At 38.2% G+C, this 26,168-nt stretch overlaps 1 long non-coding RNA gene across 1 annotated transcript; it reads left to right on the top strand.

Annotated features, from left to right (window-relative positions):
• Positions 1 to 529: 529 nt before the first annotated feature.
• Positions 530 to 12,984, top strand: LOC116247726 (uncharacterized). The gene is made up of 3 exons (XR_004170889.2): positions 530 to 944; positions 1,020 to 1,138; positions 9,901 to 12,984. It is a non-coding gene; the product is annotated as an uncharacterized LOC116247726 (long non-coding RNA).
• Positions 12,985 to 26,168: the final 13,184 nt, after the last annotated feature.

Below are 26,168 nucleotides of genomic sequence, written 5' to 3' on the forward strand. Positions count from 1 at the left end.
TTCCGGTCTAAATCCCGCCTGACAAGGATGATACAACATGCAAATCAATCGGTAGACACTAGATTACAACTGTGAACATGGAACCAACACAAAAATAGAGTGGTGAATCGGTCATTTCCACAACCACCGCCATTGTTTTCACAGTTTTGAACGACAATCGACCAGTTGATCTCTGCAAGAAAAATCCATAAAAAGAACTCTCTTGAACTCTTAAATCTATTGTAAACATGCTTATAAGTTGGAAACAACAAAAAATTCCAAATTAAAGCCATCAAATCCAAGAAAATCGAAAGGAATAATTGTTGGCGAACATTCAATAGCTTTATGCAAAAAATGATCCAAACCTGGTGTGATGGAAGATCCAGTCGACTTAGCCGTGCGGGGAATCCAGTGTAGCAAGGGAGATAAATTTCAAATTTTAAAAAGTTTCCTCGTTTCATCAAACGCGGAATAAAAAAATGCCCATTAAACGTGTTTCCGAAAATATCTTTCCGGAAACTTCTCTCCTCCGCGAGGGGTGAAAAAATAAAACCGGGTTTATTTTTCTGCCCGTTAGGGCACCCACGCTTCGCCTTCGCCTCCCACCCACGCAGCGCCTCCCTCTCCCTCCTGCCGCAGGCCCGCAGCTGTTCCGAGTTGCTGGGCGTCGTCTCTTTCGCCCTCTCACTCTCCTGCTCCCTCATCCTCTCTCTCGCCCTCTCACTCTCCTGCTCCCTCATCCTCTCTCTCGCCCTCTCACTCTCATGATCCCCTCTGCGTCTCTCTCACCCTCTGAGTCTCCTTCTCCCCTCGTCGTCTCTCTCACCATCTGAGTCTCCTTCTCCCCTCGTGGCCCCTCTCGCACTCTCACTCTCCTGCTACCCTCCTCGTCTCTCTCGCCAGAACGACCCCATCTTGCTCGCCGCCATAGATCAGATCTGTGCATCTCCGCCTCTCCACCATAGGTAACCATCCCTCCCTCTCTCTCTCGATCTCGTCGCTGTTAGTCTGCCGTGAAAAGCAGCCAATCCCTTGTGCAGATCTATGAAGGCGGAGGAGTGACGCTGGAAGAGTGAAGGCTTTTTGTGCAGGCCTGTGAGGGAATGAGAGGCGGTCCACTTCGCTGGTCGAGTCGTCATCTGTCACTTTCTGCTATCAGGTAAATCCCAATTTCTTCAATTTGTGTTTGTGCTCTGGAAATCCCAATTTCTTCATTTTGTGCTTGTGCTCTGGAATCATCTCCTTCCCCTTTCCCGTTTCTCGATTCCTGCATTTCCCTCTTTTTTATGTATGACGTATTTTGATTTTGAGTTGGAGAGGGAAGGTTTGCTTGCTTCTTCTTCCTATCGCCATACTCTTCTTACTTTATGTATAACTTTTAGTATTGAGCCCCAAGCGAAGGAGAGGAAAGACTACAAGGCTCATCCAAGCTCAGGCTCATTTCTTACTGTTTTCTCTGTACTCTTTATGGCTTTTCTCTCTTAGCAATTGATGAAGGTGGTTCTTCCCCCAGTGGGGTTGACACGTGAGTGTCTTCCCCTTCAGGTCCGTCTTTTGCGAGACCGAAATCTGAAAGCTTTGCTTTGAAGTCTTGTCAACAGAGCAACAGAGGCCATCAATATATGTCAAAACATAAAACAACAATTGAAACTGCAGCAACAATGCTAGTTAGTGACGATGGTATGTCCATGAAGAAGAATAAGAAGCAGTAACTTACAGAGTCTAGCAGAATGTTGGAGGCTTTGAAATCTCGGAAGATGACTGGTTTCTTCTGGCCATGAAGAAAAGCAAGTCCTTTGGCTGCTCCCAATGCTATCTTCAGCCTTGACGCCCATGGCAATGAAATAGAAAATCCTGCAGAATGAAAGAACCTTTCAAAGTTAGATACATGATGGTAGTTGTCCAGTTTAAAAAAATAAAACATATAAGGTGCTCACGCTGCCACTAAAATTATGATTGGGCTTTGTGTCCAGTTTAAAAAAATAAAACATCTATGAATGACAGACATGCTCCTCCATGCTGCCACTAAAGACCACAGACTTGTCAATGTAGAAGATCTTGTTCATCATTGTTGAGAAGGTCGTTGGGGCATTGGTCAACCTGAATGACATAACTAGGAATTCATAAGCACCATAGCGAGTGACACAAGTGGTCTTTGGTTCATCTCTTTTTGCTATCATAACTTGCTAGTAACCCGATCAAAGGTCCAATTTCAAAAAGATTCATGCATTGCCCAACTGATCAAATAAGTTAGCAATGAGTGACAATGAATATTTGTTCTTAATCGTTACCTTATTCAATTCATGGTAGTCTATGCATAGACGCTTTGAGCCATCATGTTTCAATTGAAACAACACAGGTGCTCCATAACGAGCCTTAGAGGGCCTGATGATCCCTCCCTCCAGCATTTCGTCTAGCTGACGTTGAAGTTCTTTCAACTCCGTAGGACCCATCCGGTAAGGCACCATGGCAAGTGGTTTTGTGCTAGGGACCAATTCGATGGTAAAAGAGGGACGAGAAAGGAAGAGGGTGACAACTCAATAAAGTGACTAAGTCTCTTGCATTGGCATAGCAAGAGTATTTCATAGTTTATTTATAGTGTTACAAGGCAGGAGCCGTATGGTAGCAGTTCAACGTTACAAGCCTAATGATTATGGTAACAACAATATGTTACAAGGTTCAAAGTTATAAGGCTGATCAATATGGCAACACTAATCTGTTGCAAGGCTGGAGACGTGTGGTAACAGTCCAGCGTTACAAGGCTAGAGACGTGTGGTAACAGTCCAGCGTTACAAGGCTGGAACCAACATGGTAACAATTCAACCAAGGAGTTACAAGTAGAAATTGAAATTTGAAAAAACTTTCCTTAATAGAGTCGAGCCTTCACGTGATAATCTTTTCTTGCCATGTTGGTGCCGTTGATTTCTTCTTCTTAACATTTCCTTCCTTAACATGCTCCCTCAAGCTGAACGTTGGTTCAACCACGTTAAGCTTGTCACGAAACATGTTGAACGAACTAGTGCTGAGAGCTTTTGTCATTCCATCAGCCAATTGTTCAGCAGATTGTATGAATCTAACTTGAATATTTCCTTGATTGACGTGATCTCGAACAAAGTAAAAACTCACTTCCACATGTTTAGTTCGAGCATGAAAAACTGGATTAGCTGCGAGATATAATGCTCCAATGTTATCACACCAAAGAATGAGCGAAAATGAGAAATTTATTTCCAATTCTTTGAGAAGTGATTTTAACCAAAGAAGTTCAGCAGCAGGACATGCCAAGGATTTGTATTCAGCTTCAGTGCTGGATTAGACTACAGTTCTTTGTTTCCTAGATGCCCAAGATATGATATTGTCTCCTAAGAATACAACGAAACCACCTGTAGATTTTCTATTTTTGGACCTCCTACCCAATCGACATCTTCAAAGGCCCACAGTTGCAATGCTGACGATGTTTTGAGGTGTAATGGATATTGACTGGTTCCACTCAAATATCGCAGAATTTGTTTAACCATTACCCAATGATTCATTGTAGGAGAGTGCATGAATTGGCAAGCTCGATTGATAGCAAATGCTATGTCTGGTCGATTGAGGGTGGTGTATTGTAATGCCCCCACCGCACTTAGATAGAGTGAAGAATTATCAAAGGGTGTCTGAGATGACTCATAGCCTGTATTACTACTCATCGGTGAAACAGTAGGCTTTGCCATGGCCATATTAGCTTGTTTGATGATACTTTTGATATAAGATTGTTGACATAGATACAACGATTGAGCTGTCCGTGTGACTTTGATCCCAAGAAAATAGGATAGGAGTCCAAGATCTTTCACTAAAAATGTATCCTGTAGTTGACGAATAACCCAATCAGCCAAAGATGGGGATGACCCAGTAATGATTATATCGTCAACATAGACAAAAGTTTGTCATTGCCTTTGGAATAGATAAACACGTCAGATTGTGAGATGAAGAAACCAAGTTGTTGAAGATGACAACTGAGCCGATGGTACCAAGCTCGGGGAGCTTGTTTGAGGCTATAAATGGCTTTTTCCAGTTTGCATACATAAGCAAGATGTTGTTGATCTTCAAACCCTTCTGGTTGAGTCATATAGACATATTCATCAAGATAGCCATTAAGAAAGGCATTGTCAAAATCAAGTTGTCGAAGTGGCCAACAATATTGCACGACTAAGGGAAGTAAAACCCTAATAGTAGTGGGTTTTACTGTTGGGCTGAATGTTTCCAAGTAATTGATGCCTTCCTCTTGTAAGAAACCACGAGCAACAAGCCGTGGATCAGTGGCACACCACATGGCCCATGATTGATATTCTTGGGCCTAGCCCAGGCCAGCACTCCATGCCTAGCCTAGCCACAAGTTTATGCCATCCCTCAATATATCCAAAAATTTCTCTACACGGGGTTTAAGAAAGTCCAACACATATAAGCTCTCTCTCACACACACTCAAGGTGGTGTGTGTGTGAGAAATTAAATGGTCTCACCCATGTTTTGACATGCCCAATGTATGCAAGATAAAGTAAAAAGATCTCACCCAATCAGATGGTGAAGAGAGATTTAGCAGCTTTCTTGTTATAATCTTGCTTTGTACCATGTTTTCTGAAAATATAAACTTGATCTTTTAATTCTTGAATTTTTCATGTACTTTTACCCATGGATTTTTGTCCTAGATTTTCCTTTGTCATACATTAAATGATGTGATTGAAATCCTATTAATTTTTAAAATAAATTATATGAATCATGTTTTTCTAATTGCTTTGATCATTTCATAGTTCAATGCAATGATTTTAAGTTTGGGAATGTGAGAAACACAATTTTTGAGGCATATCAAGTAGATCTTGTATACTACCGTCTATGGATATGATCCTTTAATTGAGTCAATAAAAAGTATATGTTAAAACTGTTTATCTTCATGCTTAGATGTCAAAAAACCAATGCATGGTTCCTAATAAGTAAGAGATAATGAATGCTTATGCGTTCTAAATTAAGTCAAAATCATGCCAAAGGCCCAAAGTATGCCTGCAAATCCAGATTTGCCTTGGATATGAAATCTGGAACCTACAAACTAGTTCAGACATTCACACTCAAAATCAGATTTTGATTACTGTTCACATTGCAGACTTTGAATACTCTATCTTTATTTCCATTAAATGCCCTCTCTTTAGCATTTAATGAAGAAAAGTATATAGCAAGCAGTTGGTCAACATTATATGTGTTGTAGTCAGGATCTACTTTATAACTTTATATATAGGCAAAAGGATCAAATCTGATAAAAAAGAAAGCATAAAAAGGAAGTTGATCCATAAGAGGACTAACTGAACCCTCTTGGAAGATGCTTGAAAAACAGCAAAACTAGTCCCTTGCTTCTCTGACTTTAGCTGTGATCGTATATAACCTAGAAGGCTAGAACAACCAGGTTTGAGTTTACACCAACTTGGTTACTAGATGAGAAAGTCTACATGACTTAATTGTTAATTCTTTTTGACAGATCTTGTAAATATACACTACAATTATTGAATAGAGATAAATCCTAAAGAACATAATCTAATGCTACTTTGAGGTGGTTGTTATACAATCTAGAAGTGATACATAATAGCAACAACCTATTACTGAAGAAGGAAGGATGTTGTTACCCATACCTAGATGGAGGCTACCAGACGAGCTGCATAAGTATGAATTTTCAAAAAAAATTGTTTTCTTTTCTTGTTAGAGGCTAGATTTGTGGCTAAGGGTTAGCAATAGCAAAAATTTTGACATGTTTGTTTGATAATAAAAAAACCAAGTAAAAGACTTGGTTCATGTTTAATTGAATGAGAAGCATGTTCAAGTGGTTTAGGTTTAGACAAAAAAGAAACCAAAGAACAAAAGGTTTTCCTTGTTCAATGGAAATAAGAAAAATAGGTTGGGCTGTCACTTCTGGCAAAGGTCGATGTTTTATTCCATGTGGTAAAATGGGCAATGGAACCCATGTCAGTCAGATCCAATGTTAGATATATTGACATATTTAATTTTTTTAATCTTGCAAAAAGTTTTAGAAAATCAGAAAAATACAAAATAATAACGAAAAAATTAAGAAAAAATACTCACTATGAGAAAAAAGAATTGCATAACCATAAAAAACATAACAAATGTATGTTACCTACGATATTCACATTTTCATTTGAAATCATCAAGATTGACTGCTTAAATTACTCCCAACATTTAAAAGCAGATAAAAATAAAAAAGCTTTTGATTATCTATGACTAAATCCATGGAATTTTTAGGCAAATTACAGTTACAAAATTTAAAAACATTAGTTTCTATTTTTGAGAGAAGACATAGCTCATGTGAAGAGAACCATAAAAGGTTATTGCATTATGTTAGCCTTAAATTTTATTCTTTTTACATTCAATCCATAAAAATGCCTTTTATATTGAAGATAATCTTAAAATGCATGAAACTTGTAAAAACAAAAAATACTCTCATTGACACATTTTTATGTTCTCAAGGTATAATATAAGTTTCACCCTATCATATTACACCTGATACAGTATAATTACACTTGGAAAATTAGTTTCAAGCACATGTTCTGTCGTTTCCCATCATAGTTCCATTGCATAACATAACATTGTATGATATAGTGCATGACGTGCAACGTTGGTTTTGCCTAGTTTCCCAATAAGGCCTAAATAAAACACCAAGAAGTTTTTTCTTGTCATTAAACAAAGCCCGAACAAAAAACATAGAACTTTTGCCTAGTTACGAAGTGCAAACTAAATCGTAAAAGTCTTGCCTAGCTATCAAACAAGGCCGAAACAAAAACATCATGCATGGTAAGCTTAAAAAGAAAGTTAACAATGGGATAATCTGGTACAGGGTTGCACATGGGTTGGGTACCAGTATGGATGTATTACCATTTTTTGTTATATGAATGTACCAGATTCAGTTCTAACCAGATTTGGTTCTAACAAAACTTTTAGCTTGTTAGCTTGCTAATCCCAAGCATTTGTATGATATTGGAATTTAGGCATGGAAGCTAGCTGGTAGCAAACCACACTTTTCAAAATGTTGCTTTACTAACAAAATGACAACTATCACTCTATTTAGTGAAAGCAATTTGTGTAGCAAAACAATTGTATTGCTTGGATGTTTTGCATGAGTTTTCCATGTGGCAAAGGCACTTGACTATTATACCAACATGGTCACTAGAAGATCATCTTGTTAACAGGACTCAGTCCTCGTGCCTATTATGGGAGATTCACCTACTCCACTTGTGGATTTTCTAAATAACCGCTTAATACAACAGTACACAATCCATTCCACCCCTCAACCTAAACTGGACTCGTCGAAAAGTATTGCCAGGGAAAGATCAGAAGAAAAATGTTTGGCTTTATCAATCATTTAGAAGCATCTAGTGACCTAATTGGAACTTGTGCAACCTAACATAATTATGGTGTTTCATCTTTTTCATAAATTACGAACCTCCATAGTCATCCACTCACAAACAAGTTCATATGGAACACATTTTTTCATAACAAAACAGCAAAACTGACCTAAGTGAAAAGCTTCTTCCTGTACGAATATGTGATAGAATGTAATCATAAGGGAATAGCACAAGTATCATTCATCTCAGCAAAAAGAGCTGAAATAAGGAAATGAAATCTGAGTTTCAAGAATTGTAGTTGCATTGTGGCTTAGTAGGAAAAGATCTTGCAACTCATAGAAGATCTGAAGGATATGCGCACGCATCTCTTCCAGTGAGAAACCTTGCTTCTTCGACTGAAATTAGGAAAAGGAAATGAGTTGGCTAGAAAATTAATGATCATATACAAAAAAAGTTCTTGGAGATAATGTTTCCCTTATCAGAGGTTATAAGCTCAAAAACTAGGAAAGAAAGCTTCAGAGCTAAATGAAGATGAAACCGATATAGGCACTAAAAAACCCTATTTCCAAAAACAAAAGTAGAATGCCCTGTTTTCGCCAACTCAATCCGAGAAAAGAGAGAAATTTGGGATAACTGGGAATTTGATCCCTGATGGCACTCAAAATTCAAAAAACTTTGCAAAGCGATGGCAGACAGTTCAAACTTCCTGCTGGCAAGAAGGAAGACGATCCACCACAAAATGAAAAATAAGCAAAAGATCAGAATTTGGAAGACAAAGCGATAGAAGATTCATAAGGCTTTCACAATTTTCAGAATTCCCAAACAAAGCGAGGCTTTCACAATTTTCAGAATTTCTCAGACAGTGAATTTTTTTAATGTATCTCTTGAACCTGCACAGTAAGAGATTATAGTCATCAGTTGAAAACAAATAATAAGAAGTAGACCTCCAAAACAGGCTTATACGACTATCACAAATATAACCTTTCTTCAGTGTGGCATGACCATTATAACATGTCTATCTTGTGAAGCAAAGATATCACCTTTGAAAGACAAAGCTCAAAATATCTGCAAAAAGAAACATGAAATACCAAGATAAGAAGCAAAGATATCTCACCATTATAGCATGCCTATTTGTCTATCACTTATACTGCAAAAAGAAACATGAAATACCAAGATAAGAAGAATATCTGCTCATATAATTAATGAAATAGGACTTTTATGAGCAACCACAGTAAAGCTTCTAGAAACAAAGGAGAAATTGATCGGAGAAATTCTTTCCAAAAATCAAGCTTCTTGTTCTTTTTAAAACTTATCTATAACAAGATAAGAATAAAAAAAGGTTACACTAATGAGCTCTACATTAATTATTAATCAACATGAAGAAGCACTTGGAAAGAGAAAAGAAGGGAAGGGAGGCTACACTTGCCTATGCCAGAATTACTGCCAGACGGTTGGGACTTATTGCATACCTTTTGCTTGTTCTAAATTACATTTCGGGTCCATTTGAAACCTTAAACAATGAAGATAAATATTGAAAGTTGCAGAAGAAAAACCAGTCATGACCACATATCATTTCAACTATGCAGATGTTTGCATATGAACATTTTTAAGAACAAAATATAAGAAATGATCAACTTGACAAAAGTTTCTTTCATATTTACAGAAATACTCCAAACGGTATTGTAAAGTTCATTTGCAAAAACAGTCATATATTTACGTAAATACTCCAAGATTCCATAAGCATTCTTTGTATTTGTTAGGAAATTTTCCTAATTCAATGTAGGCCAAGGGTGTCTTATGGGAATCTCAAGCTACTATCTTGACAAATGTGCTAAGCTTTGGTCCTACCTATAGGTTGAAACATTGAATTATGTCTAATTGTATGTTTTCCTCCTACAAGCTGATTGATAGTCACTAAGGCTCGTGATGCTCCTTGATTCCTTTGAGTTGTGTTGGGACCTTCATAATCAAATAGACTAACATGAGTTTCGGCAACATTGGTATGGTGACATATAAATAGGCTACAAACATTATTAGCATTAAATATTTCAATAACTTGTGGAACAACATCTTCTTCTCAAGTCTCATCTAAGTTGTAAGTAGGTTACACATGTCGAATACATGCCATCTGCAAATTAATAAGAACAAGGTAAACATTATCAATACAAATTAGAAACCAAATGAATGATGGAATAGTATAGACAACCAAGATGAACATCTTTTGTTTTTTGTTACACTAAATACAAAATAAACATATCTATTTAGTTTCTACACAATTGGATTCAACTAAATACATTGGAATGGACATAACCCAAAAATAACACCATATTAACAATATGAAGAACACTTATATTGAATAATCATACCGTCTGATGTAAGAATAGCAATTAGGTCATAATGTTTCATCTATAAATGTTTCCATAATCCCTATTACTCCATAGGTTCAGTTACAACATCATGAATGGTGATGCCTCTAACATGATTTCTAACTAAACATACTTCTCCATCTTCATCATTGGAAATTAACATTGCTTTATCATGCAGGATGCAATTCAGGTTTGTGTCTTGACAGCTTCAAGCTCTTCATTTACATCTTCAGCATTTTCTGGTAGTACATCATAGAAATCATGAGGAATTTTTGTCAGAGCTTCGCTTGACGAGTTACCTTAAGAAATCACTCCTTTCAATCTGATCTTGAAGGGTATTCTATGAAGGACAACTTTCCATTCTGATTCATTAGGATCCACAACATAAAATACTTGTTCCACTGACTTGGAGAGACAAATGGTTCATCGGCCATGCAAAAATATTTGGAGTTTAACAAAGTAAAACCAAATTGGTCTACTTTAATGTCTTTTTCATGCGGGCTAAGAAGATCATACCAAACAATACAAATTTCAAAGTTGATGATATTGAACTTCAATTATGTATGAACCCTTAGTAAGTAACATCACCAACTATTGGATTTGGATCCCTAGCATTTGAGAAGCTCGATGTTTGTGCAGTTACCACCACACAATGTTCTACATTCATCTTCGTTTTTCTATATTTTTGTATGAAATCTATATCCACATATTTTTTAGCAACACTATGAGGATATCGAGCAAGATATACAAGTTTATCACTGATCATCTCATTTGCTGCTCTTTCACACATTAGACGGTCAAACAACTCAGAAAATCACAACTTATGTGTGTGTTCTACTTGACAAGGCCTCTTTCTATTTTGGCTCCTCACCAATGCCAAGTGCTCCGTAGCATGACAACCACATGGTCACAAGAGTTAGAATTGTTGTGTTATATAAATATAGAAGCCATGACGTATTCATACTAACTTGCTGAAGATATGACGTTACATTGGAAAGATTAAACAATACATATATGTCCTTGTAAAAGAGTTGCATTGTCCAAAACAAAAATATTTTCTCCACCAAGTGCATAACCTCTTAACAGAAACCCCATCATGTTTGTCTAGGCTCCTTCAACCTTATTATTATTTCTCATAGTTTTATTGAATTTAGTCTTCACATTTAGAAGAAAATTTAAGACATTCATCAGCAATGTAGCCTTCATCGATACACCCCTCTACTTTGCTTCGGTTATAAACATAACCTTTTAGTTTGCATAAATATCTGTTAGGCATTAGATTTAATATAAATTAATCATTGCAATCTTTTTAATATCAGTTAGCTAAAAGGTAAGTGTAGAATGCCTTTCGATTGGGTACATTCAATGTTACTGCACTGGTCCCCTTAATCACACTTCTTCAACAAGATGAATAGTTAAATGTATCATAATATCAAAATAGGATGGGGGAAGAACAGTTCTATGTGACATAGTATGAGCACAAGACGTTCTTGCAGTTGGTTTAATTCTGATTCTCATAATGTCTTCGAACATATTTTCTAAGAAGCAAGCACAACTGAATAAGAACATCACTTACTTTACGAGTAAGTGTTCTTTGCACAGCTAATGGAAGAAATTTATGTAATAACATGTGAAAGTCATGACTCTTTAAGTCTGTATTTTTCTTTTCTTTCAAGCTCACATGACGTGATATTTTGGATGTAAAGTTATAAGAAGTTTTCATAGTTTTAAGAACATTGTAAAAATTTCATCTTTGCTCATATAATAGAATGCTGTGAATGTATTTTCTCATCATTGATTTGCAGATGCACTGCATGTTTTATATTCAACTCTTATAAGTCCATGTGCGCATTCAGATGAACTTTTGTCTTCCCTTCTATATCTAATAGTGTGCCCATGATGTTCTCACATAAATTCTTCTCAATATGTAGTATGTCCAAATTATGATGCAACATATTATGCTCCCAATAAGGCAATGAAAAGAATATGCTTTTCATTTTCTAATAATAATGTAGTTCACCTGCTTCATCATTCAATGGATCCAACACATTTTTTGTAGATACTGGCATAGGGGCAATTCTATCATCAATGTCACCATCAAATGAAGATTTTAATAACCTGAACTTATGATCAACGGGCAAGAATCTTTGATGCTCCATGTAACACATTTTTCTACTATGCTTTAGAAAGAGGGAATGAGCCTCCTTATTGCATATATGGCATGCTAGTTTTTCCTTCATACTCCAACCTGATAAGTTTGCAAGTGTGGGAAAGTCATTTATTGTCCATAGTAAAGCGACCCACATTTAGAAGTTTTGTTTTGTTGTGGCATCATATGTTTTAACACCTTTATCCCACAACAATTGTAGTTCCTCGATGAGTGGCTGCAATAGAACATCTATTTTATTTCCAAGCACTTTTGGCCCAGATATCAATAAGGTCAATATTCTTGATGTATGCTTCATACAAACCCAAGGAGGTAAGTTATATGCAACTAACACCACTAGCCATACACCATATAACAAACTTAACATTCTAAAAGGATTAAATCCATCATTCATGAGGCCCAATCTGACATTGCAACTATCTGATGTAAACGTAGGATGCAACTTATCAACGCTTTCCAAGTTTGTGCATCGAAAGGATGTCTTATAGCCCCATACTCAGTATGACCGTCATGGTGCTATCTCATCTCAGATCATATTTTTGTAGACATAAATAATATTTTCAGCTTAGGGCACATTTGCTAGCCAGGAAATCCAGTGTAGCTGCAGAAATATTTTTCAAATTTTCAAATATATTTTTTCCCCGTCAAACTACAGATCAAAAAAATGTTAAGTCGGTTTCCAGAACTTTTATTTCGAAAATTTGTTTCCACTATGCGGGGTGGAAAAAAAAATTTTGAGATGAAAAAATGTCCATTGCTTCCCGCGAGCAACGCAAGCTTGGTCACCCGCAATTGTTGCGGGGCTGCCTGAAGCTTGGTCACCAACAATGGCTGTGAAGCGATGTATTCTGCACACATAGAAAGAGAGAGAAAGAGAGACATTAGAGGGAAACCTTCATACATAAGCGGGTGACTCTCCGAGATCGAGATTCAGAAGAAACCCTTCTCCAATGAGTCCTAGCACAGACGCCGACGCTACCCGACAAAAGTACAAAAGCAAAAAACGCGTAAAATAAAGTGGGACGCGTGGCATAGACGCCGACGCTACCCGACAAAAGCACTGTTTATATGCTAATCTTTTTGCCGTTGAGGAGAAGGACGAGATAATGAGTTAGTGTTCTGAATCGCTCCAGGTGGGTCTGAAGGCATCCTCTAATGTCAGACCAATAATTGTCTTTGGACGAGCATTTGGTGTAGAGAGTAAGCTTAATCTTTAATAATTCTTCAAGACTTTCAAGATTGGCTTGATCTTGGATGCATAAGGCTTTCTCAAGACGGTCCATTTCTCGTCCAAGTTCATTGAAGCGGTCTAGAGGAATGCTTTTGGACTCGGCTTCGTCTTGGTATCCCTAGTATTTGGCAACTTCTGGGTGACGCTGCTTGGCTAGCATTTTGTACCTGTTGACGAGCATCGGTCCTGGTTGCATGAAGGCTAGTCCTTCCCATTTTGGCTCGGAAATTCGTCTGGCTTGAGCCATGCTTTCTGGGCTGTAAGGAGATGTTAATTTACACAGATTAATGTTTGCAGAAAATAAAACTAATTTGTACAAACTGGTGGGGCTAAAACATTAAATGTTGACTCTGTGAATTCTCTGCATGATCTCTTTGAGGTGGGAGATTATGTCTTTGATCTCCAGCATATCATGGCACATAGGTTGGCGTGTGATACGCCAGTAGTTGGTTTTGCTGGCTGATCGAAAATTTACCGTCCATTTGAGTTCTTGTATCTTCTGAAACCTTTCAAGATCTTCAAGGACACTTGTGAGGATCTCGGTTTCTATTTTGGATAGCTCTTCTAGTACCTCGTGCTTGCGAGGCCTGGGCAGCTCCCAGTCTTCATTGATGTTTGCCGGATGTAGTTCATTGAGATTGACTCTGTAACGTTCAGTAGTTGACTGACTTGATTGCATAGGCAATGAAACTTCTGTTGGTGGGATATTGGTCCCGGATGGTCCTATCATTCCTGTATACACCGTTCGAAAGTCATAAGAAGCTGGGGCTCAGGTGTGTTCAGTGGAGAGCTGATCAAGGAGGTGACTATTCGTGATAGGGAGTCTGCAAGGACGTTATCCTTTCCATTGATGTGTTCAAAGGACACATCAATTCCTAACCCTGTGATGAAATCGACAAAGGTTACCCATCTCACCCTGGAGGGCTTGTTGATGTTGGTCTTGTTGAAGAAGCTTATAATAGCCTGGCAATCGGTCCGTATTAGAATCTCCTTTTGTTCCAGATAGTAGATCTTCAGGGATTCAAGACTATTCATTACGGCAAAGATTTCAGCATCAATGGTTGACTTTGTGGGGTTGAATTTGCCGCTGGCATATGCACATGGCTTTTCCATGCTTCTTGGATCATACTTCTGGGGTTTCCATTTGCATATACCGCCCCATCCTTCCATACATCCGTCGGCTTCTATGATGATAAAACATGGGTGAGGAGGGATTGATAAGGTAGGCAGATTCTGAACCTGTTCTTTGATCCTTTTGACGAGAATCCAATCCTGTTGGTTCAGCCTCTTCTCTCCTGTTGGGCTAGTTTTGCCATAAAGGGGGGCAAGTAACTTGCCAAGATTAGGAATGAAGTTTCTAGCATAATTTAATATTCCTAACCAGGATCGCAGGCCAATTTTTGTTGCTAAATCCGCTTCTTGTTGTTCTACAATCCTTTTGATGATGTTGGGTTGCAACCGTATTTCCCCGTTGCCAATGATTGCTCCGAGAAATTCAATTTGCTTCTGCCCGATTGTCATTTTGGTAGGGCTTAGAACGAGTCCATTATCCTTGCATTTTTCTAGCAGGATGCGTAGATGCTTTGCATGCACATCTTCCGTTTCAGAGAAAACTAGAATATCATCTATGTAAACGGCAATGAAGTTTTCTGTTTCCCTAAAGCAGTTATCCATTTTTCTTTGGAAGATTGCAGGGGCATTCTTCAACCCGAATGGCATCACCAGCCATTCAAACAGTCCTTCGGGTACCCAGAATGCTGTGAGTAGTATAGACTCTGGATCCATCATGACTTGATGGAAACCACTCTTTAAATCAAACTTAGAATAGATTTTGCTACTTGATACTTTTCTGATAATTGTATTGACACCTGGTAGCGAGTACTGGTCTTTTTCTGTATTGTCATTGAGGCGTTTGTAGTTGAAGACCATTCTTTCCTTCCCTTTCTTTACTTCTCCTATTTTGGGATCTTGGGTAGTTCCAGAATACACTATTATGGCAGTTGTTCTGTGTTGACTCTTTGATGGCCGAATCACTCCTATCTTTAGTAGTGATGAGATGTGTCATTCAAATGAGTCCTTCATTTGTGGTGTGACATGCTTCAAGGGCTTGTCTTCAATAATAAATTCTGGATTTTTCAAGGTAATTTTGCATGTTACCTTGTTTTTTGACCAATGTTTGAGGGGATCTTCTCCAATATATCCTGCTTCTTTGAGCCTATCAATGATGGGTTGGAACTTGTTTTTGAAATTCTAAGGCGTTGGCCCTGCTGTATATAGGACTGACTCTTGGAGTTGGATATACTCGAGATCATCAATTTCTTCAATGAACGAAGAAAGGATTGCCTGCTGCTGCGTATTAATGGTGGTGACATTCTTGTAGAAGGTGATAGTATCTCCTTCGATACTTAGTCCACCTTGCATAGCTCGGATAAAGTTACAGCCAATTATCATTTGAATTTCGCCTCCTAGGCTCATAGGAAAGGCATATGTATAGGGAACTCTGAAATGGTTTTCCCCTATGATCATCTGCCTGTACTTTACGTTGGCACAGGATAATTTTTCAAGGTCTCGATATGCTTGATCCTGTATCCCCGTTGTTCCTTGTGTTGGATCCTCCAATGAGAAAACCCTGCGCATCTGTGACAGGATATTTTGGGTGCCTTCTCTACCATCTGCAGTGGCAATTAGGGCTTCATACTCGGTTCGATATTCCATTCTTCATTGTATCCAGATTAATTTTTCGATTTCACCGAGCAAGTTTTCCATAAATTCTGCTTTATCTCAGGCATTTGAGAATCCTTTTTCAGAAACTAAATTTTTGGTTATGGATTCCCATCTGGAAAACACATCATGGAATAGACTTATTTGAGTTGGGATGACGAAGATTGCCCCTGTTGATTGGGCAGCAGTTGGCAAATTCCACATTTCGTCACTTCTTCCTCCTCGAAATTTTGTGCGGCTGCTGGAAGGAACATCTATATTTGGCCTAATGGGGGGTGTTCTTCCTGTAGCTGGGGGGTATCCAGGCATGCTCATGGATACATCTGCCGGAGGATTGTATGGAGATTGTGCGGTAGTTGTTCCTGAGGTTGCCGAAGCGATTATTGAAGATAATTCCTTCATCTGAGGATATTCATATTCATTAAGTATGAACACTTGCTTTTGACATGCCCAAGGGTTTAGGAATTCCTCGGGGTCTTTATCGGAGTCATATTTTGGCATTGGCTCAGGCTTCTGTTGAATGGCAACCCAACATCATCAAAAGGATTGTAGAAAAGCAAGAAGCGGATTTAGCAACAAAAACTGGCCTGCGATCCTGGTTAGGAATATTAAATTATGCTAGAAACTTCATTCCTAATCTTGACAAGTTACTTGCCCCCCTTTATGGCAAAACTAGACCAACAGGGGAGAAGAGGCTGAACCAACAGGATTGGATTCTCGTCAAAAGGATCAAAGAACAGGTTCAGAATCTGCCTACCTTATCAATCCCTCCTCACCCATGTTTTATCATCCTAGAAGCCGACGGATGTATGGAAGGATGGGGCGGTATATGCAAATGGAAACCCCAGAAGTATGATCCAAGAAGCATGGAAAAGCCATGTGCATATGCCAGCGGCAAATTCAACCCCACAAAGTCAACCATTGATGCTGAAATCTTTGCCGTAATGAATAGTCTTGAATCCCTGAAGATCTACTATCTGGAACAAAAGGAGATTCTAATACGGACCGATTGCCAGGCTATTATAAGCTTCTTCAACAAGACCAACATCAACAAGCCCTCCAGGGTGAGATGGGTAACCTTTGTCGATTTCATCACAGGGTTAGGAATTGATGTGTCCTTTGAACACATCAATGGAAAGGATAACGTCCTTGCAGACTCCCTATCACGAATAGTCACCTCCTTGATCAGCTCTCCACTGAACACACCTGAGCCCCAGCTTCTTATGGCTTTCGAACGGTGTATAAAGGAATGGCAGGACCATCCGGGACCAATATCCCACCAACAGAAGTTCCATTGCCTATGCAATCAAGTCAGACAACTACTGAACGTTATTCGTCTATCAAGGAATCTGATAGAGGGTCTTTTTTGGAAGTTGCTGCCTTGAGTATGTTCGAGAGCTCACCTATTGTAGCTGCGAGCTGTACTTGGTTGTCAATCACTTGGGTGATTAACCGAATCAAGGTATTGTTTTGCTTGATCAAGGTAGAAGTTGCAGCTCCTACTGTGGAGTTGTCCGATAGTTTGGCATTAGCAATAGCCGGTGGTTCAACAGTATTTGTGATTGAAAGGGCTTTCTTGATGGCAAGATTGTCATTCATGAGAGTTGCCTCTGGATTTTTGTAACTTTGGTTTCTATTGTTTGGGTTCGTTCTTCGAGAGAAACCAAGTGATTCATAATGGTATTCTGAACGGGGCTTTCTGAAGAGGTATATGAACAAATAGATTTGGTTTGTGAGAATAGGCTTGAGAGATGACTAATCTGAGCTTCTAGTCGTAGACAATGGTTTTCCAAGCTGAGAAGTTTGGTCTGGATGTCTGCAAGTGCAGAGAGTATCCTTTGAGTTTCTTCTATCTTGCTTGAATAGGATTTAGGGTTTTGGGTTTAGTTTTCAGAAGCAAGGTGGTGCGCAACTTATGACCTCTGTGAAGGCTTATTCTCTAGCCTGAAGGGCCTGAGTCTTTAACACGTACTTGCTTGACCACTAAACTTTAACCAAAAACTTAAACAAGAAGGAAGGAAGAAGATCAAAGAACGAGCTCTTACTTGTAGATGTTAAGCTCTGATACCAAACAGCGTGGCTTTGATACTGTAGGCAACTAGCCCAACAGGGGAGAAGAGGCTGAACCAACAGGATTGGATTCTCGTCAAAAGGATCAAAGAACAGTCTGCCTGCCTTATCAATCCCTCCTCACCCATGTTTTATCATCCTAGAAGCCGACGGATGTATGGAAGGATGAGGCGGTATATGCAAATGGAAACCCCAGAAGTATGATCCAAGAAGCATGGAAAAGCCATGTGCATATGCCAGCGGCAAATTCAACCCCCCAAAGTCAACCATTGATGCTGAAATCTTTGCTGTAATGAATAGTCTTGAATCCCTGAAGATCTACTATCTGGAACAAAAGGAGATTCTAATACGGACCGATTGCCAGACTATTATAAGCTTCTTCAACAAGACCAACATCAACAAGCCCTCCAGGGTCAGATGGGTAACCTTTGTCGATTTCATCACAGGGTTAGGAATTGATGTGTCCTTTGAACATATCAATGGAAAGGATAACGTCCTTGCAGACTCCCTATCACGAATAGTCACCTCCTTGATCAGCTCTCCACTGAACACACCTGAGCCCCAGCTTCTTATGGCTTTCGAATGGTGTATACAGGAATGGTAGGACCATCCGGGACCAATATCCCACCAACAGAAGTTTCATTGCCTATGCAATCAAGTCAGTCAACTACTGAACGTTACAGAGTCATTCTCAATGAACTAAATCCGGCAAACATCAATGAAGACTGGGAGCTGCCCAGGCCTCGCAAGCACGAGGTACTAGAAGAGCTATCCAAAATAGAAACCGAGATCCTCACAAGTGTCCTTGAAGATCTTGAAAGGTTTCAGAAGATACAAGAACTCAAATGGACGGCAAATTTTCGATCAGCAAGCAAAACCAACTACTGGCGTATCACACGCCAACCTATGTGCCATGATATGCTGGAGATCGAAGACATAATCTCCCACCTCAAAGAGATCATGCAGAGAATTCACAGAGTAAACATTTAATGTTTTAGCCCCACCAGTTTGTACAAATTAGTTTTATTTTCTGCAAACATTAATCTGTGTAAATTAACATCTCCTTACAGCCAGAAAGCATGGCTCAAGCCAGACGAATTTCCGAGCCAGAATGGGAAGGACTAGCCTTCATGCAACCAGGACCGATGCTCGTCAACAGGTACAAAATGCTAGCCAAGCAGCGTCACCCAGAAGTTGCCAAATACTGGGGATACCAAGACGAAGCCGAGTCCAAAAGCATTCCTCTAGACCGCTTCAATGAACTTGGACGAGAAATGGACCGTCTTGAGAAAGCCTTATGCATCCAAGCTCAAGCCAATCTTGAAAGTCTTGAAGAATTATTAAAGATTAAGCTTACTGTCTACACCAAATGCTCGTCCAAAGACAATTATTGGTCTGACATTAGAGGATGCCTTCAGACCCACCTGGAGCGATTCAGAACACTAACTCATTATCTCGTCCTTTTCCTCAACGACAAAAAGATTAGCATATAAACAGTTGACTCTTTGATGGCCGAATCACTCCTAGCTTTAGTAGTGATGAGATGTGTCGTTCAAATGAGTCCTTCATTTGTGGTGTGACATGCTTCAAGGGATTGTCTTCAATAATAAATTCTGGATTTTTCAAGGTAATTTTGCATGTTACCTTGTTTTTTGACCAATGTTTGAGGGGATCTTCTCCAATATATCATGCTTCTTTGAGCCTATCAATGATGGGTTGGAACTTGTTTTTGAAATTCTGAGGCGTTGGCCTATCAATGATGGGTTGGAACTTGTTTTTGAAATTCTGAGGCATTGGCCCTGCTGTATATAGGACTGACTCTTGGAGTTGGATATACTCGAGATCATCAATTTCTTCAATGAACGAAGAAAGGATTGCCTGCTGCTGCGTATTAATGGTGGTGACATTGTGTACATGAATGATTACCTCCAATTAGCAGCAAAATCTGGGAGAATGTTTATTAGCCCAGAACTCTCAGAAAAATACTGGATGAAAATGCCGGGTGACCTAGGAAATAGGATCAAACAAGCGTTTGATGTCAAATATCCCGGCGTCACAATAGGACTCACCCCACGAATCCTATTCACATATCAGTACCTAGAGCAGGAATGCAAGGATGCCACATTCAAACGATCTCTAAAGAATCTATCCTTCTGCTCTCAAATACCAATTCCAGGGTACTACAACAACCCTGCCCCAAGGAGATACGGCATGCGAAAATCCACTACTTACAGAGGAAAGCCACATCCAACACATGCTCGAATTGAAAAGAGAAAGCACTTGCTTCGAAACAAAAAATGCAAGTGCTATTTATGCGGCGAGGAAGGGCATTTCGCCAGAGAATGCCCCAACGATCAAAGAAATGTAAAAAGGGTAGCTATTTTTGAGGGACTTGATCTACCAGAAGATCATGACATTGTTTCTTTCCAGGAAGGCGAAGAACTCAGTGATGCAATATATTCCATCTCAGAGAATGAAGATATAGACGAATCACTAGAGCATCTCACACAGACCCTTAGTATAAACATGCTAGGAGAAGAAGACGGAAGCTACCGTCCTCAAATCAAACTACCCCCACAACAGATGACCTGCAATCATGAATGGCAGTACAATCATCAAGTCAACAATCCAACTTGCACATGCTGTAAGAGGCAGTCAATTAAACGGGCACGAATCAACTGCCCATTGTGTTTGATTGTTGCCTGCAATCTCTGCGGCCCATACTATTTCCAAAAGGAGGTCCCTGTTGAGCCAGTACAGCAGACAACAGAGCAGCCCTCCTCCTTCCACAAGCTAATCCTGCAACAATCAGAATATATTATCTGGTGCGAAGCAGAAATCAGCCGCCTGAAGAAGGAAAATCAATATCTCCGAGATCAATTATTAATCAAACATCTCTCCAATGATCTCGAAGAATTAACTCTTGGAGACAAACAAAGAGAACAAAAAGGTAAGAAGATCCTTCTTACCGATGATAACTGTTTTGTTCTGCAGGGAGAAAATATCCTACATGGGGAAACTGCCAACGCAGCAACAGGAAGAGTGAGGTTCATCAAGAATCGTCTCTACAACCTCACTACACAAATTGAAATTCCAGGAGTTAAATCTTTCTCCGTCAGAGCAATCCTCAATACTGGCGCAACAACCTGCTGCATTGACGAAAATTCTGTGCCTCAAGAGGCTCTTGAGGATAATACTTTCACTGTTCAGTTTACCGGCGTTAACTCCAAGCAAGACGCCAATAAGAAGCTAAAGTACGGGCAGATGATCATAGGGGAAAACCATTTCAGATTTCCCTACACATACGCCTTTCCTATGAGCCTAGGAGGCGAAATTCAAATGATCATTGGCTGTAACTTTATCCGAGCTATGCAAGGTGGACTAAGAATCGAAGGAGATACTATCACCTTCTACAAGAATGTCACCACCATTAATACGTAGCAGCAGACAATCCTTTCTTCGTTCATTGAAGAAATTGATGATCTCGAGTATATCCAACTCCAAGAGTCAGTCCTATATATAGCAGGGCCAACGCCTCAGAATTTCAAAAACAAGTTCCAACCCATCATTGATAGGCTCAAAGAAGCAGGATATATTGGAGAAGATCCCCTCAAACATTGGTCAAAAAACAAGGTAACTCGCTGTATATAGGACTCTCCGAGATCGAGATTCAAAAGAAACCCTTTTCCTTTTTGAGGGTTTACCTGCATAAGGTATCTCTAAAACATTCTCCAACATTGAAACCTTCATACAGAAGCAAAAGAAACAAAACCCTCTACCTTTGCATAGAGGGTTACAGAGAGAAAGGGTTTCAGAGCTCTTCGAAACTGAAACCCTCTACCTCAGCATAGGGGGTTTGAACGAGCAGAGGGCTCTCTGAAACCCTCTAGGTAGAGGCAGAGGTTTCTTATAGACAAAGATGAAGAGTTGAGAGGGTAGAAGAAGACGAAATATCAAAGACTGAAAATATTGAACCCACCTGTTGCCGGTCGCTGGTCGCCAGTCGCCAGTTTGGTTTTCTGGTGAAGAAGAGAGATCAATGAAGAGGAAAGAGAAGAGAAAGGCAGAAATGAAAAAAAAAAGTTCAAACCTTTTCTTATACGGTTAAAATGAAAATTTTCGTTCCACCCAACCCTTTTAAATTATTTTCAAAATGGTCGAAATAGTTTTTCAAAATTACCTATATGACTAATAATTTTAAGAAGATTTCAAAACACAATCTTGATAAAATTTTGGCACTTGATTGGATAGGAAAAAAATTGATAATTGTTGTTTGAACCTAATTAACTTTTTGAAGAGTTTAAGCGAAATCCTCATCCATTATGTGCTTAAACAAAGAAACAATTTTTTCTAGAAATATGTTTCTTTATTATCAAACTAAGAAACAATTTTTCTGAAAATTTATTTCTTAGTTACCATACACACATAAAAATGAGAATCGGAAAGATTTTTCCCATTCCTTTATTCCAGGAAACTTATTTCCAGAAATATTTTTCCAATTCCAGGTTTCCAATCAATCAAACGGCCCTTAAGTACATGTGGAAAGTGACGCAGGTATGTTAGTAGCAACTTTGTGTACTTTAGTAGAACTTGTTGCATTGTTGTGGAAGCTCCATTCTCCCTCCATCTTGACAAACCATATGAATCACACTTTTCCTTATGTATAGAAACTTTCTAGTGCTACATGCAATTATTTTGGCAAACATCGATTTTGTTATAGTCCAATCCCAAGTCTGAAATTATTTTTTTGGCTTCATAGTATGTCTTAGGTAGTTGGATAGGTTGAGGAAATTATTCAAATAATAATTCAAGTAATTGTTCAAATCCCTTGTTTCTCAAACCATTGAGGTTTGAAGTAAAACAAATGCATTATAAATGACAACTTTCACTAGGGAGTACAACCAGTTGGGTATAATTTTGTGTTGGCATCACACAAAAGTCTTGCATGTACCTCGACATATTCCAAATTATCTTCAATAGTTCTCATCTCATCATAGCCATTGACACTGATATTTTCACATGCATCTCTTATTAACTCATATATTTCATCAACATGTGCTTCTGTATCAACATTGACATTGTTTTCAAGAGGTAACATTGACTCCCCGTGATGATACAATCATAGATTCCTTGCAAATACTCAACACTTGTCCTAAACAACACATCCAACTTATGTTAATAAGTGATCAAAGCAATACAAGAGCTTAATGAAACAATGTGACAATACATTTTGCCTATCTTTATTAACCCAGCTCCTTCCCTTCATTATAGACACAACAAGTTTCACAAATTATTTCTGAAGAACTACCCTCAACATGTAAACGATACAAGACATGTTTCTAGTGAGGCCAGTAAATAGAAATTGAAGTGTGTCTGCATGATTAGTTACATAGAAATTGAAGTGTGCCCAAAACTTTGACTAGATGCATTTACATGGATGTAAATAATAAACTCTTGAATCTTAATTTCTATCAACTCTAAAGTCTTTGAAGCCCAAACTACAAACAAGGAACTATAGAAACAACTTGAGAAATTTGCATTAGATAGTCTTCTTTATGTTTTTTATTTCAGAAACTTTTGTTTTTACTCAAGAGATTGGGTTGATTGAGGGTCAAATAATAGGAAATCAAACGTGGAGCAATTGGTAAAGAAATATCACAAGTGTAAGTTAACAAAATGAAAGAAAAGAAAACAAAATAAATATTTTTTTGTTAATAAAATGTTGTTGGTTCTTATTAACTTATTTTACAAAGCATATTCAACTTGTTAATTTGCAGTTTCGCAGAAATTTATTTCATTTTTTCTTTTAAATCAAGAAAATGGCTTTTGTTTCATTTAATTTTAGAATCAAACAAAGTACTTGGTGTACGTTTTGCTTATTTAGGTCCTCTCCCATATCTCAATGACCATGTTCCAGCTTGCAGAGTTTGGAAGTTTGGTTCTTGGAAAGTTTTTGGATTGCTTTGAAATTTCTGGCATCAAAGAATTTTTGAAATACTTGACTTGACAACAGCCACCACAATCCTTATGGGATTTAGTAGAAGCTACTCAAAAAATAATATCTGTGTCCTTTTTTGAACAAATCTGGTATATGATGAAAAGGACAAGGTAGGTACTATTGTTCCACTAGCACTGGGTACTAGAAAAGTGAGTTTTCATTTGCATTAAGGGCTTTCTTATTTGTAATAGCTATTCTAAAAAACCATTTTTAACTTTTAAATCAATTATAATGAACACAATTAACTTACACATGTCTAAATTTCTCAATTATACCCACACCCGAAGTTGGATTGGTCTAGGTAGTTTTTCTTTGACATCCAGACGGGACTGCTGAGAGCTACTAGACTCCTCATCCCTAACTAATTTATGGTGAACTTGTTCTTTAAGTAGCTCTATCTTTCTAAGCCCACTTAGATTTTGATCCTAAACCAAACCATACTGTGAGAAATCTATATATATCTTATAGATTCAAATCCAAAAATTTCCAACCTAGTTACAGTCTAGAGGTCATTAGGAATGAGTATAGTGACTTGTGAGTGGACTCGAAAGTCATGCTAAAAGACAGTGAAGGAGAAAAATCATTATACTAACAAGTGAGGAAGACAACTATCAGCAACTGAAATGAAATGGTAGACTTGGTGGAGTCTCTGGAACACATGAAAAATATATATGAACAATTGAATCTTTATTCAAACAAACTCACAATAAGAAAATGAGTGGGGAGGCTTACGTTCTATGTTATATAAATAGTGCATGTAGTAGTAGTTACAGTGGCACATATGTGCTTGTGCAGGCAATTTCTACACCAGCCAAACTCAATAATGTCAAACTTTTCTTCTACATATATATAGAAGGTTAGCTATCCATGAAGCTCTTATTGGCTTACCATCTAACCTGGAAAATATGTCAAAGGAGATCAGTTTTTGTTACTTGTATGCCTAGACACTATTTTAACTTGATAAACATCTCTTTTACAAACAAAATAGTAAAGACATTACAAGAAAATTAAGTTTCATGTTGCAATGAATTGGAGCATATTAAACCAAGATATTCCAAGTTGAAAAGAGAATTAGAGAAGGTTGTCATTGCTAAAAAACAACAAAGAAAAACTATCTACCATACATGCACAATATAGTAGAGCATGGTAAAAAAGTGTGTTCAAGGAAGGATTGAAACTTTTTAAATGTGGCTTGACCAAGATTATCCTTTGTAGTTTGGTCTAGAGAACATTTTTTTCAGGGCACAGAAAAAACCCTGTTTTCTTCAAAATTGGGAAAAAAAACCATGATGGAATGTAAAAGCACATAGATCTTCACCTTGTGCTTTGGTCTTTTTTCTTCGCTAAGCAAGCACAGAGGCCTAACCCAGCTGCTCTGACTAGAAGCGCAGAGAAGATTGCAATAATGTATTTTCACTTTTCCTTCATTTTGGATGAAAGTGTAAAGAGCAGAGCCACTAGACTAAAATAGAGCTTGTGATGGGAAAACAAAGAAGAAGACACATGTGAAAGAGTTTCGTTCAGTCTATTCTCAGACAAGATACACCTTTATATTGACTCTTCAAGGTAATTTTTCTTATTTATATATTGGTGTGTAATCACCCCAACTTTTTTAAGATTCTATGTTGAGCCTTTCTCCAACCACTTCGTGATAACTTTACAACAACCTTCACTGATTTTTGGCTTCAAACACTTTAATTTCTCCTAATATAGTCAATTTCTTCTTTTATTTGAGTATCAACAATATTTAGGACTTATTTGGATATATTTCAGACTCTAGACACAAAGCCCAATCATAATTTAGACTAATTAAATCATTTAAATTGGGATCCTATTCAAAAAATCATATAGAAGCCTACAACAAATCCCAAGATCCAAGTTTAGATCCGAAGCCCATCCCTAGACCCAAAACGGAGCCCTAAATCCAAATCTAGATCCAAATACTAGCCGTAGATCCAAAATAGATCCCTACATTCAAACCACGTACAAAATGGATTCACATCCAATCAAATTCTAAAACTAGAGCCATAAAAAAAATTTAGATCTAGACCGAGATCCAAATCTCAATTCTGGACTCATTTGATCCCAATTTGTACCTTCATATCAATTCGGACCCGATCCAAACCCAAGATTCAAAGTCTAGATCCATATCCTTGTTCGGCTCCAAATTCTTGATCTAGATCCAAATTTGGATTCAATTCCATGTTTTTGCCTTAATCCAGATCTAAATTTGAGATTCAAAACGAAATATTTGTTTTA

The sequence above is a fragment of the Nymphaea colorata genome, chromosome 2, assembly GCF_008831285.2.
Source record: "Nymphaea colorata isolate Beijing-Zhang1983 chromosome 2, ASM883128v2, whole genome shotgun sequence".
Taxonomy (NCBI): domain Eukaryota; kingdom Viridiplantae; phylum Streptophyta; class Magnoliopsida; order Nymphaeales; family Nymphaeaceae; genus Nymphaea; species Nymphaea colorata.